Genomic DNA, 19818 nt, shown 5'->3' with positions numbered 1-19818 from the left:
AGTAAAAATGTGATATAACGTGTATTTATAGTATAGGAGTAAGCCAAGTTCGTGTTGGAATTGAATTGCAGCAGTTTGTGAGCACGAGAATGGATGGCGCAATGCTCTAGCTATAGCCCCGCTCCAGTTGAGGCTAAGCCCTGGGTTGATTACTTCTCCAGGCAAGGTTGTGCCCTGCCCATTGCCCTGCTCCAAGTGGTGTATCGCGGGCAAATCACCTTAACCCTCTGGAAGTTGCTCTCTGAATTTTGGTTATGTATTGTTCCTCCAATCTTTCATCCCTTGACTTGGGGTGTATTTACCTTGGATTTCAAGCCTTTTCAACATAAAAAAATCATCATATTCATATCACAAATCATCCTACACAATCTGTAACACCCTAATTTTCTGAACCAAAATGCTACACGGTGCTCATGACCCCGAAGGACCACAAGCTAACCCATGACTGATATCTGTACCTATATACTGCATAATATATCATAAAATGCAGAAACATGAACATGAAAGGCCATAAGGTTTGAACTGAATAAACGTCTGATAACAAAATGTCTGAAAAAAGGTATAACAATACCAAACCAAGTCATAAATATTGAAAATAATGTGATTTAAATATCTAATCTAACATCTAGTTTGAAAGCCTCTAACTAAACTGAATAAGGAGTTGAAGGAACATGTCTCCAACTAACTCTATCTAGAAATTGAATAGTAAATATAGCAATAATCATATCGTCCTCGAATAAGAAAGACTCACTGCAAACTCTGAACACTAGAATGCTACTGTTGATCTGGAGCTTGTGCCTCTGAACCTATGGTGTAACATAAGAGAAAGCACCATAGCGCAAATACGTCAGTACGTTTGAATGTACTGAGTATACGAGTGAGGTAGGCTAAATGCAAAGGGTTATATGCATAAACAATGCTAACTAATATGAACGTGAGAATACATACATGCATAAACAACTATAACTGAACTCGTGATGATGCTGACTACTGAGTCTGAATACTGACGACATGACCTTACTGTTACTGAGGTACTGAATAAATTATTAACTATTTTTGATAGTTCAAATTATGAAGAACTGGTTTGAATGACTTTGTCTAACAGTCCTGAAATTGAATACTGTTAACGTGAGCTATGACAACTGATATAGCTGATATAACTGTAATAATCAGACTAATCGATATAACCGATACTGAGCGACTGTATCTGACAATCTAAGTTCTGATGGAACTATCTAAGTTTCGTTCTACTTGGAGTAACTAAATCTGAGATCAGTCCTATCTAGAGGGTAATCATGAGTATACTGATAACAAGGATGATTTGACTTAGTCTGAGATCAGTTCTATCTAGCAGGTGATCTTTAAATCTAATAATTCTGATATTGATTAATCATAGGTGAGATCAGTCCTAGCTAATGGGTGATCTTGAAGTCTATTTACAATGATAAACATTGACTGTATCTAACAGTACTGAATCTGTACTACTAAGCTGAGTTGACTGTGTCTGAAAGCCCTGATTCTGTAACTGAAACCGTGGGATGCGTTCATCTAACCGACATGCCCCAAGCTAAGCTGACTGGGGTCCAATCTTTGCCCTGACTGAAAGGGTGTCAGTACCGCACCACCAGTAAAGACATCTGCAGTGGAGTCAGTCCTAATATAGCAGGTGACTCCTGGGATCAGTCCTTTACATATAAATATGCTAACAGGTGATCCCTGAGTATGTCAGTCCTATCTAACGGGTGATATCTTATCCCTACGCTGGCAACATAGTTCTGGTAATTAGGGATTGCTTTTAGGGATCTCAGTCATATTCTAGTGGGTGAGCCCCCATCCCTAGGTTCACTTGGTGCTGAATCCTACTCCCATCTGAAAGATACTGAACAGAATATCTGGGCCAAACTAAATAACTTAACTGAACTATTTTGCTGAGCTGATACTGATTAACTGAACTGATACTAGTGGTATTGTTTAGCAGAGATAAAACTGAGTTTACTGGATTCTGATGACGGACGAAATATAATGAGTTCTGAGGACTGATTAAGAGTACTGAAGTTACTAAGATTTACTGTGATTACTGAAGTTACTGAGTACTGAGATTACCGAGAATACTGAACACTGAGATTACTGAGTTTTCCTTAGTCACATGACTGACTGATTTCTATAGATCATGGCTTGACTGAGAGTATCGTGAAAACATGACATGGCTCTAGGCACACAACTATATTTTTCAGGTACAAGTACCCCCAGGACTCGATGGAAGAAAACTGACACACATGACTGACTTGATCATAAGAGTAGAGTCCATAATCCACAATATCATAAATAAGGGATTTCACACTAAGCATGGTTCTCAACAGTCTATTTCATGGAAGGGAATTTCATACAACATGTATATACTTGCATAGCTTTCAATATCATGCTCATTACATATTACAACCACAATCCATAATATCATAACTTGGGGAATTTCATGAAGTACATGGGTATTCTACATCTTGTACATGAGTGGGTTTTGCAAGTAAGCATAGTATAATTCCATAAGACTAGTTCATGAGTAATCCAACAGTGTTCACAAGACACATTATCAATATGGATGACATTGAATCATAGAGGCCTATCATGAATCCTTCACTTAGTCACAATTTAGCTATAATACATGATTTCTAGTCTGTTAGGTATTTTATCAAACACCTTACATGCACTCTTTAAGGCATAGGTGTATTCACAAACTTACACCACTTTAATCTACCCAAATTCATGGGTTCCAACTATATAATCACAATCTTCCTGGAAGTTCATCAAATTCCCACTCTATAACACAAACCACAAATAACAACATGAATATAACCATATCACCCCAAAACATTCATGATTTTGTTATCAAAGATTGATTCTTGAACTCCACAAACGAAAGGGATCCGTGGATGAACAAAATCATGATTTTGTTATCAAAGAATATCAAAGATTGGACCTTCAAGCTTGATTATGGAACCCTAGTAGTTTTTCTCCTTCTTGTGCTCTTGGATAATAAACTTAAGATGTTAATAGGGTTATAATGTGATTAGAAGCTATAAATTTTGTGAGGTTAAGTATTGGGACGTGTAAGGAGTATTAAAAGACTTAATTATCCTCAAAATAACTCAAAAACTAAGTGTTTTTCATGGCTGAAATCATAAGAGTGCGTCGCACACCTCATTGCACATGCTAAGGTGAGCGCCGTACATCCTATCGCATAAGCTAAGGTATGCATCGCACATGATATTGCACACTTGAGGGTGTGCGCCACACAAACTGTCGCACACTAGTTCCAGTAGCCATGTGCGATTGTTTATGAGTCGCACTCCTACTTTGTAGGGCCATAACTTCTTGCTCAGGTGTCAGATTGTTATAAAATTGGAATCATTGAAAAGCTAATTCGATTCTCTACAATTTGGTGGGTTTAAATCTACCAAAATGTTACATATAAATCAAGTTATACTCATTCAAAGGTAACTCTTGTGGAATCACAAACTAAAACTTGATGGATCCTAAAAGCTATTAGCTTGCCTCACTCTGAGTGACACACATGAGCATGCTTAACACATCATAAGCTATCTTATCGCTAGGATACTCATTGTAAATCATGTACTCAAATATGAATCACAGGATATAAGGTTTCTTGCGTAGGAGAACTGATTCATTTCCTAGCTTGGGAACATACAGGGTATTACACAATCACACACCACAAATTAAGAGACAATCATAACACAATACTCATAACGATGAATCAAAACAAGAGCTAGGCCTAGTTAGTTCATGTTAATCTTCTACTTATTGTTCCAGCTGCACACTCAATAAAATTGAACTTCGCTAACTAAAAATAATTTATTACACTCATAATTACACATTAAAATCATTTGGAACACATTAAACACCATAGAATCAAACGAGAGCAACTAGACAAGCACCTAGCTCAAGCTAGTAAAACTAGTTTTCTCTAATGAACTCTAAATGACTCTTTGAAGTACAAACTTGTTTGAAAGTCACTTTGAACATTGTAAACACATTCTCTAACACTTTGATACACATTTATATCATTATCAACCCATGTAGCATACAAATCATCCTCAAAACAAGGCTAAAAAGACTACAATAGTGACACTAGAATGCATAAATACATCCAACATCACCACCCCACACTTAAAGCCTTGTTCATCATCGAACAACTCTTAACTATAATCATCATAAACTAAGGAGACTCTACACTTCTATTGCATGAAAGACACTCAAGATAGTACCACCATGACTACATAGATTGCAAGTTTCTACACTAAGCATGTTACAGACACAATTGAAAGCTTATGAACCTACTCCAAAATATCCTAGCCTCAAGAATTGATTCACATAGTTGGAAAACTCATGCTTATTATTCAATAAAGGACATCATATAAATCCCCTTTATTCATCAAACATGTGCCCCTCACAATAAGAGAGTTACCCATAATCACTCACAATTATGTCATTTATCACAATGGGTGCAAGAATCAAATTACACTCGCTCTCATAGAGACAAGTTACACATAATAAACCATAGGCTTACCCTTAGTGTAATGCTTCACTAATATCAGAATGATGAACTCAGGATCAATTAGGTCCTTTTCAGGTTGTAATGTAGGCTAAGGGATGACTAGGAGCTATTTGGGAATAGTGACTAACCTCTCTAAGAACTTTAATACACTATATTATACATTTAAAACAAATCTCCAAAAACCAATATACACCATTTTGTCTACCCTATTCTTTTGTTTTGCCCTATCTCTTTTAAGTATTTTCACAAACACACGATGGATGTATTGTATATTCCTTCAAGATTTAATTTTTCTCATTTTGTACAATCATGAAAATATTTCTAACACCATTTATATCACTCCAAACCATCACAAATCAAATATAAACACTAATAACTATTACCTTGAGGCATTAATTTTACCTTTTTCTTCTTTAATTTCTCAAACTCCTTACTAATTCAATTTTTCATTAAAGGACCTAGGAGCTTTTGGATCTAATTAAGGTCCATAAAAGAAGAGATTAGGCTGCTTATGCGGCTACCAAAGAAAATGCTAAAGGCTCAATAAGGGTTAACTAGGATAATGCACAAAGGGTAGGACAAATAGAGTGTATAAAACAAGGCTATCAAAGAAATGCCTAAATCATCTCCTAAACCCACACTCTTTATTTCGCTTTACACACACACTAGGCAAGTTCTAGACATCACATGCAATAAGAAATAAACATAAAAAAAAACCTTACATGCACATGGCACATGCTCAACTAATAGGATCATCATAAACTCCTAACCAAACGATGACATGAATTCAAATTTAAGCCAAAAAGTACAAGAGTGAAAAAATAAGCCTAAGAGTCTCAAAAGTAGAAATTCACTTATTCCACATGCTTTTACCAAACAAAACACTTGCACCATGTAATCAAAAATAGCACCAACAAGAATATCTTACACAAAATTTTTTTAAATTGAGCCAAAATTTAGGAATTTCCCCACCCCACACTTAAAAATCTACTTTGTCCCCAAAGTGAACTTAAATGTAAGAGATAGAAATACTCCTTGAGGCCTTTAGGCCTAGCAAGCAACATCTTTTTGCCTAAAGGAGGCCTATGGGACCCCATACTCAGTTTTTTTGCCACGCTCCAAGCTTAGGTTTACGGTACTCAGACTTTCCATAAACTGTGACTCAATCAAAAATAAAAACTACGTGACATAAAAACTAAAAAATAAAAATAAATCATACCTACTTAACTTGGGTTGCCTCCCAAGCAGCACCTGGTTTAGTGTCGCGGCTCGACCTAGCTTAACTCAACCATATTCCTTCCTTCTCTTTCCCACATTTGGCCTCCATCTTCTTATTCTCTTTACCTCTTTTGGGTGTGAATTTTCAAGAGAAATAGGTTTTTTCAACTTTAGCCTTTTCAGGCTCATCAACGTTCATCATGTTAGGCTTAGGGGATAGAAGTTTAGGTTGCTCAATCAGGTAGTCCAAAGAGGTCTTTGGTGGAATAACCACTCCACACTTGTCTCCTTCAATAACATCGATATTACATAAATCTTTATAATGGAATGCTATTTTGGGTGCCTTGTAAATATAAAAAACCACCTCTTCATCCTCTACCCTTATTTTGAGCGTGCCTTCTCTAACATCAATCAACGCTCTTTCAGTTTCTAAGAATGGATGCCCCAAGATGTTTAGAACCTTTTTGTTTGCTTCAAAATCAAGAATAATAAAGTCTGCAGGAATAATAAATTTACCAACCTTTATGAGGACATCCTCAATAATTCCTTCCGGATAGGCAATGGATCTGTCTGCTAACTGCAAAACCACCATGGTCGATCTAGGATTTCCCAAGCCCAAATATGTCAAACAAAGATAGGGGCATCATATTTATGCTCGTCCCTAAGTCACTCAGTGTGTGGACCACTCTACTCCTAATTTGGATCGGGAGAGTAAACTTCCCCCAATCTCTGAATTTCTTAGGGATTTTCTGTGTCATTATTGAGCTACACTCTTTAGTGAGTGTTATTGCCTCCACATCCTATAATTTTACCTTATTAGCAACCACATCTCTCAAGTACTTTGCATACTTAGGCATACCTTACAAAGCATCTAACAAAGGTAAGTTAATGTGAAATTCTTTGAATGTATCAAAGGACTTCTTAAACATTGCATCCTTTTTCGCTTTAATCTGCATCTGAGGGAAGGGTAGTGGTGATGCCTTCTTCACTTCTTGTTCAACAACTTTAGTCTTCAAGTACCCAAACTTTCTTGATTCTTCAGCAACTTTTTTGAAAACCTATGGAGTTACCCCTTCATTATCTACCTCCTTAGTGGCCTTTGAAGGTTTTCCTTGAATCTCTTTACCACTCCTAAAGGTGATTACCATAACTTATTTTGGATTCTCTGTATCAGCTGATAGACCACCTTGAGGCCTAGTATTCAATACTTTCTGCAACTTTCCAGTCTACAACTCTAAACTTCTCCAAGTAGCTTGTGAATTTTTTATGTCTGCAATCAACTGTGTTTGATTAGCTAGAAGCTATTTCAATATCTCTTCCATGTTGTTAGTTGATTGATTCCCTTATGCCTGAGGTTGCTGAATTTATTGTTGTGCATTTCACGACTGAGCCTGCCACTTCATGTTATAGGCATTAACATAATTTAGCCTTTGAGCATTGCCCACTTATATTATTAATTCCGAATTTGAAGCACACATGGCCACTGAATGGCCACTATTTTCACAAATCTCACACCAACCACTAGCTTGCTGAACTGCATTGATTGCTGATGTAGTCTGTGGAGCTCCCAATTTTAGGCTGCTGAACTGAGTGTTTATCATATTTTTCAATGCTGCAACCTAAGCTGATAAGGCAGTGAACTAGTCTACCTCCATTACACATACAATTCTTTTCGTGGCACTTCTAGCATCTGAATGCCACTCAGGATTTTCTTGTGCTATGTAGTTCAACTATGTGTACAACTCATCATAAGTCAATTCCAACACTTGACCACCTGCAGCTGAATCTAGAAAAATCTTTATATTGTGATCAAGTGCTTTTACAAAAGTATGAGAAAGTACCTCGTTGGACTATTGATGGTGTGGATAGTCCCTAAGAAGATCCTTAAATCGCTCCCAAGCATGATAGAGATTCTTGTCTGTCTTCTGTTTGAAATATACTATCTCACTGCAAAGTCTCCCAATCTTAATAGATGGGAAGAATCAAATAAGAAATTTTTTGGCCAAATTATCCCATGAAGTGATTAAATTTGTTGGTTCTGTAGCCAACCACTTTTTTGCTTCCCCCAACAGAGAAAAGAGAAAAATTGTCATCCTCACATAATCTTGATTTATGCCTGTCGGGATGAATGTATCATTAATTTCTAGAAAATTCCATAAGTGGACCTGTGGATCTTCATGTGAAAGCCTGGTGAACTGTCCACTGCATATCAGAAGTTGTACCATATTCTTCTAAGTTTGAAATTGCCTCCAGCTGCTGGGTTCTGAAATGGGGAGGTCAAATTGGTTGGAAGTAAGATTGCCACTTCTCTGACTATCCTGTGGGTTACTAGTTCATCAGCCATGATGACAGGATTCTCTTGGTTTTCTTGGATTTGTAGAAATTAAGGGAGAAGGTTTGCTTTTCTCCTTCTTTAAAGGAAAAGTTGCTCAGGTTCGGCGCTTGGTTCAACCAAGTCCTGATCCGTTTGCCAGCTTTTGTAAACTAATTCCTACAAAAAACAGAACCAAGACCAAGCGTAAAAACATCAAATAAATCTAAAAGTAAAACTAAAATAAAATGTTGCCAAATTTTAAGTACCTGGCAATGGCGCCAAAAACTTGACAGCGCATAAGCGCACATGCAAGTGTACGTGGTCTTATCAAGTAGTAAAGTGGCCTAATGAAAGCTAAGTATCGGTCCTACAGAGACTTTATTCAACAATAACTCTATTTTGGTTCACAATTTAGATTCATTTGATGCAAGTATAACCAAAAAGAGAGTTTGTAATTTATAACTAGAGAAAAGTAAACAATGATTAAGTAAAGATCTTGAAATAATTAATGGGAGAAAACCCAGGGTTAGAGCACTTTGAACAATCATACTACGTGATTGAGTTTCATTTGTTAACTTGCTTATCTTGGTTATAGGTTCGTAGGGTTAATTGTGTGATCATGGTCTCCCGACCTCTAATCCTTTACCTAGTTGAACCTTACAGCTACATCTTAAGCAGTGATGTAATAGTCCACTTAAGTTCTTTAAGCTATTATCCTACGTGTGAATCAAGTAAGGTATCTAAGTACATCCCTGTCCTAGACACTAATTTAGATTCCTTATTTCATAAATGAATACAAACCATACTTTGCTCATCTCCATATTCTATCCCCTATTCCCTCTTCTAAGATTAAAAGGTGGACAATTAATATATTCTAAGGGTCGCGAATTCTTAAAATAGTTAAATCAAAGATGAACCGACAATCGATAATGATAAGCAAAGTTAAATGTATTCAAATCAAAATAATAGTGCTCATGTTCTTGGCTTCAACCCCGAAAAAGGATATTTGGCCTCGCATAGTCATAATCGTAATCACAAGGTGGTAATTAGCGATTAAAAACATGAATGAACTAAATTGAAATATTAAAAACCTAAATATGAATTTGTAGCATCCCCTTGATCTCTGAAATATGCTCAAAGATATGTAAAAAGGTGATACAGCATGTATTTATAGTATAGGAGTAAGCCAAGTCCGTGTTGGAATTAAATTGCAGCAGTGTGTGAGCATGAGAATAGATGGGGCACCACCCTGGATATAGCCCCACCCCAGGTGAATCTGAGCCCTAGGTTGAGAACTGCTCCAGAAATGCTTGTGCCTTGCACATAGACTTGCCCTAAGTGGGGCATCGCGGGCAAATCACCTTGATCCTCTGGATGTTGGTCTTCGAATTTTGGTTAAGTATTGGTCCTCCAATATTTCATCCCTTGACTTGGGGTGTATTTCCCATGGATTAAAAGCCTTTTCAACATCAAAATATCATCATATTCAGGTCACAAAGCTTCCTACACAATCAAACACCACAAATTAAGAGACAATGACAACACAATACTCATAACGATGAATCAAAACAAGTGCCAAGCCTTGTTAGTTCATGTTAATCTTCAACTTATTATTCCAGCTGTACACTCAATAAAATTGAAATTTTCTCATTACCAACAAGTTATTCCACTCATAATTAAACATTAAAACCATTTGTAACACAATAAAAATAATGGAATCCAACGAGACCATCTAGACAAGCATCTAGATCAAGCTAGCAAAACTAGTTTTCTCGAATGAACTCTAAATGACTCTTTGTGGAAGTCACTTTTAACATTGTAAACACATGCTCTAACACTTTCATACATATTTATCTCATTATCAACCCATATTGCATACGAATCATCTTCAAAATAAGGCTATAAAGACTAGAATAGTGACACTAGAATGCATAAATACACCCAACATCATTGGGTAAAAGGTTCACGTTTTCAAAATGGAGAGATCGAAGCTTGCTTTCTATTTTACCACCGCTTCCAAGTTTCATCTTGGAAGATTTGAATTTTCTACCCCTCTGTCGCTCATTGTATATTGAACAAAATTTGGGACGAAGATTCAAATTTTCTAAGTAGAGACACAAAGGTAAGGAGTGAAGGCGTCGTGCTATGACATTAAACTAAGCACTTTATGGGATGCAATCTATCACGCCACAAAACATGGCACATATATTTTTGATTTATGCATAATAGAGTAGGTTTCTTTATTGTTTTATTTTATTGCATACATAATCTGTGAAGCATAGTGCTAAGGGAAATTTGAGTGACTTTGAAAAGGGAATATGTGAAATTGGCATGATTGAGATGACAAAAAAAGTAGTACAGGAAATCCAATTATTGGGTCTCAGTTACTACGACCGCAGTCTACGCCTCTGTAATTGTGGAGATCATGGGACCGCAATCGCGTAACTTAGATTGCAATCACGGTTGACTCAGATTAAAAATAGCATCTGAATGCCATGCACCTATGCACCTTATTTTCAATTTTTCTCATAATTTTCCTCAAATTAGTGGCATCGTAAGAGTTTCCAAGATTTTATTTCAAACCTTTTGCATCATTTACTTGGTATGTTATCTCAACTTCCTTACTTTTACTGTTATTGTAGGCTTGGGACATGTAGCTAGAAATGAGCTTGAAATAGTGTTATAATGTCAAAACTATGCTTATTTGTAATTATGATTGTGATTAGCAGCTGTAGGGTGTCTACACGTCATTTGGGAAAGTCTTAAGTACCCATGTTCTAACCTAGAATGGTTATAAATAATATGTATAGTAGGTATCCATTCATTGCCCAAATGATTCCAACATGAATTCCTTTAAGTTTGGGGCTGAAATCTTGCTATCTAGGCTTCGTTTATCTGATCATGATGTTGTACACCTAGTTGGAAGACAAAGTTGGTGTTAAGTTTATGTCTCTTGAGCAATGGCAGAATTGTTTACTGCGGTCTCAGGTATCACGATCGCAGTCCTGATGACCACGACCGCAGTAGGACGATCACAGTAAATGCTCTGTGATTGCCATACCTAAGGACAGCTGCCTATGGAAACCCAAATTTCTACACATCTCTTTTTACCCCAAAATCTCTTATAATAGTGCCATATGTACTTTTTTTGTTAATCTAGCATAAGTTTTTGCTTTGAAAATATTAAATGGTTCGAAGTGTGCTCCATACTAGTACTAAGCTACAAAATGGGAGGCTTAGACGAATATGAAGCCTTACTTCTGGAAAACCACTACCAGTATTACAAGAACCTCCCAAAGACTAAGCTACTCCTACAAAGAAGTATTTCTATGGACAGAGTCCTAGAAAAGTTTCCAGAATTCTTTGACAGACTTACTGCTGTTAGGGAACGTGCTCCAAGGTTATCTCAGGGATCAGAGGAGTGCTCTAGTGTCATCCACTCATATGCCTCTCGTTTTATTTATGAAATATACCAGGAGGAGCTAAAAACGAAAGTTGCCAGGGTTGCCAAATTGGAAAAACATATTCAACTTTGGCAATATCACACAGAGACCTCAGGGAGTCACAAGAAAGGATGGTGAAGAGGGAAAATAAGAGAAAACAATTCCTCACCAAGATGTGGGGAGGGGTAAAGGGCATCTTCAAGAGGCTCAAACCTAAAAAGCATCTACCCCTCAAGGGTCGAGAGTGATGATGAAGCCCCAGCTGAGTGGTTTGGTGCTGATAATAGTGGATATTATATAAAGTATTTTGGAGAAAGAAGTTCATGAGACTAATTTAGGGAGTATCTTCTACTCATCTTGCTGACTAGGCAGTGGGGCACGTCCAACTTTTCAGTTAGGGGTGCCTATACCTATATGTGCACTGCTGGAATATTTTTGGGTAGTGTTTAGAGGACACTCTAGATGATATTTTAATTTTATTTAGGGATGAAATTTTGGATATTTTTTTGTTGTTGAGATGTTTTATTTGGGCACTATGATGGTGCCCATGTTTTATTGATTAGCATGCTTTTCTTTGATTTTCGATATTCTTTTAATTTAATTCTATTTTGATTTTGGTGATGCACGACTAGCTTTGCCCTATAATGGATTGAGTGATGACATTCTTAAGGTAAAGCTTCATGTTTGGGTTTAAGGCATGGACACAGGGGAATTCTGAGTACCTATAGCACAAATATAAAGAATGCAAGGGAAGTTTGAGTACTTGTGGCACTTTATTTTGTTAAAATTGGGGTTACTTTATATACCATTGACGATGTCTGAGTAGCCATATGGTTAGCTTACCCATGTTGAGACTAAATATGAGACTAAGGCTTTGGTTGTAGCCATAGTTTAGCAAATTGAGCTTGGTGCTAATGCAAAATAAACACTCTTCCCCTTCCCCCCTTCCAAATTTTTTCAAAAATCAAGAGCATGGATATGAGCGACTTTATAATAAATCTTTTTCTCTTTTTGTGGCTCCGTATATTGTTGACTTGTAAATAATGTTAAATACTCCAATTTTGTCTCGTGGAAGGGACAATTGAACCTCCTTGATGACTTTTTGAATGCCATGAGTGGCGAGCTTTTTTTTCATTCATCTCTCATATACTTATGTTATCTAGAACTTGCCCTGTTGGTCTCTCAAGGCTAGTTTTGATTGTATGTAGTTAGATAAATCATCTTAGTCCATCCTTGTGATTTTGAAAGCCACCTTATCCAAAAAATCCTACCCAATTATGAATGTAACCCCTAGTTACCCACTTTGAGCCCTTAGACCTTTTTTCAGCAAATACATTACAAACTAAGAACCATTCTTTTTAACCCTCTTTTGAACCATACCCTCCTTAAACTTTAAAATGCAACTTGAGGCTAAAAGCTTAAGTTGGGGATGGTAAAGTTGATGGAACAAAGTTTGAGGTCACAAAGTATTAGTAGAATGCCAAGGTGACTAAGTGATGTAAACAAATGTTTAGAAAAAGAAAGGATCCAATAAAGGATAAAATTGTATGAAAGGTTCAAGAAAAAGAGATAAAAGAAGTAGTGAACAAAAAAAGTGAATGGTTGGCATGAGAAAAGAGAAAAAATAAAGAAGAGTCGACAATAGTCAAAATAAAGATTGAAAAGTATGATGTTGACATTTAAGGAAAGGAGTAGCCATGTTTTTCCCAAAAAATATCCTACCTTAACCCAAACCTACATTACAAGCTTATAAAGTCCTTTGAAATCTCCAACCATTTACTTTCTTTGTCGTGGTGATTGAAAAAAGGGGAAAGCCTATGGTATAACACTTATTGCAATGAGATTTCTTATGTGAGTAAGAGAGTTTGTGTACTTAAAATTCCTTATTGCATATTTTGTAGCTTGATGTGAGGAATTCACTTTCTTGTGAGGTCGGCAAGTAAAACAAGTTGAGGTGTGTAATTTTGTCACCCTCCGGCAAAGAAGTAAATATAGTATAACTTAGTTGTTGTCAAAGGGGAGTCACTTCTAGAGTATTAGTTTTTGTTGCTTGGTCGCTCCTTAGAATCCTATGTAGCCTTAGTCTTAGCATTTTATAAGGAGGGGTGTAGCGAAGTTAGCTTAGCCCATGTGCAATGAGTTATTTATGGTTGTGATTAAAGTTGAGGTCATTATGATCTTTAGGACATAAAGGTTGGGCTTAAATGATTGTGTCTCATGATAAGAGGTAGTGTTGCTTGAGGACAAGCAAACACTTTAAGTTGGGGGTGTTGATGAGTGGTGAGTTTACCACTCAATCACACTCATTTTTTGTACACATTACCTTGTTATGGATGAATAAATGAGAAATAATTGCGATTAAATGCACTAATATCCACTTCTTGCAGACATAAAGTTAAAGGGTTGGAAGGATGTGGATTGGAGCTCAAAATGATCAAAAAAGGAGAAAGAAAGTGCATCTTAAGACCAGAAATAGAAGGGCCTCAGGTACCGCGGTCGTGATCTGCTGACCGCGGTTGCGGAAGTCAAAGATGGTCAATCAATCACGGTCGTAGAGAAAAATCATGGTCACATAGCCGCGGCCACAGCCAGACCTGCGCGATCGCGGCCTAGCGGAGGATTTTAGCCTGAGGGCAAAACTGTAATTGTACATGTTGATCCCATTTTGATAAAATTAACTCAAACCCTATCATGATGAAATAATTATATTTTCCCCAATTTTTGAAGTTTAGTTTTATGTAGTTCATAGCCTCTATTTTTGGATAAGAAAATATTATATAAATTTTGGATGAAGAATACATTGGGGACTTTCTTTGTAAAAGATTTGCTCACTTCCCTTATTGATATTATGGGAGAACCAAGTTTGAAGTAACTTTCACTAAAATCTTCAACAATTCAATTGAATAGAGATTATGGGTTTATCTATGCTTATTAATCTTATGTGTAGCTAATTCTCCCTCTTAGGGTTATATGTGAATAGGGGTTAAAGTGTGTATGGGTTGTTATTATTATCATCTATTTGGTAGTTCATGTTTATGTGTTTTATCATGATATTCTATTTTGGTTGGGATTTGATGGGTGAAAGCCCTAAATACCCATATGGGTTTGATTAGTGAAAGCTCCAAAATCTAGAAAGTTCAAGGCCATCTTCTAAAAAAAGGTTTTGGGTGAACTTAGGAATTCATATCATCCTCGAAAGAGAGATGTGGAGACCAAAGCAATGATAAATAATTATGTGTGTAGTTTGCTAAATTTTCACTATCTTAGACATAAGGGTGAATGTGAGGTCGACTATGCCATAGGTATCATCCTAGACATAGGGATTCCTAGATTGAGGTTGTCATTACAAAATATTAAAAACACACCTATTAGGTATTCAAAAGAATCAATGGGTGAAAGTTTGGTGTTTTGTCAAAAGACTAGCATCGAAATCTAGAACCAAGCCTACCCATATTTTGACTTACTAAATTAATGTTTATGACTAACTCCCACATGTCACTCCCTTAGTAATACATAATCCCAAGATCCGTGTTTAATTTCTAAAACTCTAATTATTCATAGCCCCAAATTTATACTAGAAAAAACTCAAAAAGAAATATTAGTGTAGGACCCTATCTCCCCCATTTTATCTTTTTATACCATTTGTTTAAATTTTACTTGTATCTATTATTTCAAATTAATTTGATCACCACTCACATTGTTCCTAGTGGATTTGACCCCGGCTCCAAAGTTGGGTAAATATATTGACTTCAACTACCTTGTACTTAAATTGACTTGTAAGTTGAGCGTTATCAGCACCATACTTGTTTTATATGCAAAATTGTTGATAACCCATTTGTCGATGTCTGACTAATTTTTACGAATTACCTTATGATACTTAAATGGAATATGCATTATTATACTTTTAATCTTTGTCAAGGTTTGATGTTGATTCTTTATTAAGAGTAGACCTTTTTTCTGTATCATGGTTGTTCCTCTATGCTTGCTTGTATTCATATTTATGACTATTTAGTTCTGCTATCCCCTCTTCTGATTACTAAAGCTTTATTTTGGATCTTTTAAATTCTTAAGTTTGGTAAATGATATTTGTCCATGTTCAGTAGCACTTTAGCTTCCCTTGGTAACTGATGTTTATTTGATAAACTATTTTGTCTGTACCTACAAAATCGAAAATATAGTTAGCAAAAAAATCAACTAGCTTGTTATCTTATCTGTAGGTATTCTCCACCACCACTTTTACCCCTTCCAACAAAGATTTTATCCCTTTGATATCCTCTTCAATACACTAAGGTACATCCCAACCGTTGTCCAAAATGTTTTTTCACAGACAGGGAGTCAGTCTCTAAGCATGACAGAAGATAATTTTTGTGCAAATCAAATTATAATCCCAACCTTTATTCTATAAATTTAGCCATCCAATTTTTTTATCACCAAGTTTCCTACTTTCAATAAATACCATATTGCCTGAATCACTTTTGACACAAAAATCACCTGAACTAGGTCTAGGATTGCCTTTAGATGCTTTATTTTTGTTACATTTAAAAGCTTCCATCCTAGGAACCTCCTAATAAACCATATTGCACCTAACACTAGGTTATAGTCATAAAAAAAGTAACAATTTCAGCCCAGGAATCAGAGATGTTTGTCATCCAAGGATGCAAAAACTTAGCCATGTAGACTTTTTTTTGGTAATAATGCCATATAGACTAGGTTTCTAGTAATTCCATTCTCATGCTATCGGTAGACATCCTTTCTCTATATTTTATAGCATTTATCATCATCCAAATCTATCAAAATATAAACACAGGCACATCCTTATAGACCAAATTAAGTTTTGGAGCAGTTATAGTGTTTCACCACTTATAAATACAATCCTTGAACTGGAAAAATGGTCCTCAACTCCTGCTGTAGCTACAAAGTAATTCTATATCGATTTAGCTGTAAAATAATTAATAAAAAGGTGTTCTATACTCTCTTGAATCCCATCCCCACAGTAAAAACACTCTACATCATCACAAGTTCTATTTCTGATGAGAATTTTTCCAATAGGCAGCCTCTTCTTTCATAACCTCCACATAAAGAAAGACAGTTTAAAAGGAACATCTTTGACCCAAATTTTCTTAAAAATCAGTTGCACCTTTCCTCTTTGTCTTAAGCATTCCTAGGCAGAACCAACTATAAATTTCTTAGAACTATTCAACATCTACCAAGGTCTATTCTATTCCTCTGAATCATCCTCACAATTCACATTCATTGTTACATGATTGTATACCTCTTCATTGAAGGCTTATTGCTACAATTTTTTGTTCTATTGACCATTTGAGTACAATTTACTCACATCTTCTAATTTGTTCTCATTCTTACTACTAGTTGGTAAATAATAATGAAGTGCACCGACTGGAGTCCTATGGTTGGTAGATAATAATGAAGTGCACCGAATAGAGTCCAATTATCATCCAAACACTTGATTGACCACATTTAGGTTCCTGCTATACCTCTTGATCAAATATGTCTCTAGCCTCCAACATATACTTCCATGTTAAAGTGCCACCTTTCGATTCTACCATCAGAGGTCTCACATTCTTACAGTACTTGTTCCACATAAAGTTGTCTACAAACATTTTTGAGTTCTAAAGATCCACTACAACTTACCAAATAGTTCTTTAGACATATCAAATAAGTATCTAAAACTCAAACCTCCTCTGTAACACCTCGGAAAATGGGTTTCGAAGCGTCACACGGTGCTTGAGGCGACGAGTAGCTCCAAGCTAACCCTTTGAGCCATTTTAATTCAGTTCAACACAAATCAATGGGGTTTCCATAAATATCCCTTAAATATCAACAGAGTAATCATCATCCAAGAATAAAAGAATTTCAGAAAGATAACAAAATACGACCTGTTAGTCAACTCCCAACATCTATACTAGTCTGACAAGCCTCTAAGATAATCAATAAAACCAACGAGCCATTGAGACATTCCCCAAATGACACATACTCAGTTATCAAATGCAAACAATTCCATGAAAACAACATCAGACATTACATCCTCGGAACATGAGGACTCACCACAATAGAGGATGTAGAACAACATGCCCGAAGAATTACTATCGAACCTAGAACTGAGTACCTGAACCTACATTCTAAGAAAATGCAACCCACATCCGAAGATATGGGTCAGTACCATGGAAAGGAACCAAGTATATGGGGGTGTATGCAGTTGTATAAACATCATCATCATAAATATTTATAAAAAATATGTAGGATGTATGAAAGACTCATATAGCCGAAGAAAATCATCATAATCATGAGAGGATGAAACAAGTACAATAACATATGTGAGTCATCATATAATTTGTCAATCACTTTCAGTTCATCAAGAATATCAATTCTCATAATGTAAATATCATCTAAATCTTTCGAAAGAATAACTTTCACAATTTTACTTTCAAATCACTTCATTATTCATCATAGACACAAGGAAACACACACACACTGGGAGATCCTATAATCGACATAAACCATGTGAGCTACATGGAGTCCAACGTACAACCCATGTTGGGGAGAGCCTTCCTAGACTTGCCTTTGGAGTAGGACTTTCGATATCAAATCCACACAAACTAGTGATCACTATATAAATCAGCCTCAGGCTCACTCCTACGGGGGCACATAGTTCTAGGAAAGTAAGGTTGCTTTATACCTCCCACTCGGTGCTAAAGATTTCTCCCGGACTTAGATCAGATCATTTCAAAGATAATCCATAACAAAACAATTTTAGTAATATATAAATATACATCGGGAGCCATCATGCTTCCCATCTATCAAAAGGTCAAATCATTCAAAATATCTCAAATATTTAACATCAACGTGCTTATAACACACACTTTCTAAAAAAAACACAATTTCTAATGGGGATTCACGACTCAAATATCAAAATCATGATAAATATCATTCAAGATTCATGCTTTATATCTCTACACATATAAATTCATCTTTCAAAATCATAAACATCAAGATTTCATAATAATCATCATAAGATATGGGTTCATGCTTCAAATTCGTAAAATATCAAATAAAAATCATTCCTTTGTAAAGAAAATTACTTTTGGGCATAAAAACAAAAGAGAGTTCTTGTTGAAAAACCCCACATACCTTGAATGATGAACTTTAGATTGATACTCATTTTTGAGATGTTAATCGTGCCTTTGAATAATGGTTCTTGGAGTTCTTGAACTAGGAACTTGGAATCTTGAATAAATTTGCAGAATTAATGGTGAACTTTGGAGGTTCTTGAAGTTGGATGTAGGAGCTTAGGGTTTTCTTTTTGAGAGAATTTGATGAAATATAACATATAATGCTTTTAATAGGCTTTAATACAGGGTTTGGATGGATTTTGGGTGAGGGTAAATGACCAAAATGTGCCTAAAAATCAAATAATTCTCGAATCTATCCTTTGGTGGACTGTTTTGATAGTTTGAAGTAGATCAACCATAACGTTTTACTCCGATATCCAAATTGGATGAAATCAATTTCATTAGAAAAAGAACTCTCATATCTTTCCGTTGATATATAGTATCTCACCCAGATCATTGTGTACGAGGAGTTATGATTGTTTGAAGTTGATCCAAAAATTTACTTTTGATAGGCTGAAGTAGATTGACCATAACATTTTGCTTCGATAGACAAATTGGATAAAACTAATTTCATTGGAAAGAGGACTCACAGAGCTTTCCGTTGATATATAGTAGATCACCCAAATCTTTATGTACAAGGACTTATGATCATTTAAAGTTGGAGGAAAAATACGCCAAGCCTCAGTACTTTTTCCTGCATGTTTTACGGTTTATTACTATTCACGGTTCGATCAAAATGTTTGTAACTCGTCACTCAGGTGTCTATTTTGGATGATCCACATATCATTGGAAATCTTATTCGATACTCTACGCAATGGTGGATCATAATCTAAGACATTTCATACAAAAAATTTATAATTCATTCTAGAAGATAGAACCTAACACGTTTACGCACAAAATTTCAATTTACGCACAAAATTTCAATGAAAAATTTCCTGGGGTATTACATCCTCCCTCCTTAGGAATACAAATATCAGTCTAAGATACCTAATGCTTATTTCTACCAACCTTCTTGAAATTCCTCAAGAATCTTGCAAAGATTCAATGTATATCATAATAACATAATTAGGAGGATTAATAGCAAACAACAAGTAAATGGGGATGCTATTCAATACATTGTTAATTAATTAGCCTTACCACTAA

The 19818-nt window shown here is 35.8% G+C and overlaps 1 non-coding gene across 1 annotated transcript; it reads left to right on the top strand.

Moving 5' to 3' along the window:
• Window positions 1-7639: 7639 nt before the first annotated feature.
• Window positions 7640-7744, top strand: LOC124886856. The gene has a single exon (XR_007044262.1). It is a non-coding gene; the product is annotated as a small nucleolar RNA R71 (small nucleolar RNA).
• The last annotated feature ends 12074 nt before the right edge of the window (window positions 7745-19818 follow it).

Source organism: Capsicum annuum, chromosome 8 (assembly GCF_002878395.1).
Source record: "Capsicum annuum cultivar UCD-10X-F1 chromosome 8, UCD10Xv1.1, whole genome shotgun sequence".
Classification (NCBI taxonomy): domain Eukaryota; kingdom Viridiplantae; phylum Streptophyta; class Magnoliopsida; order Solanales; family Solanaceae; genus Capsicum; species Capsicum annuum.
Note: the sequence above shows the minus strand (reverse complement) of the source record. Positions and strands in the feature narration are given on the sequence as shown.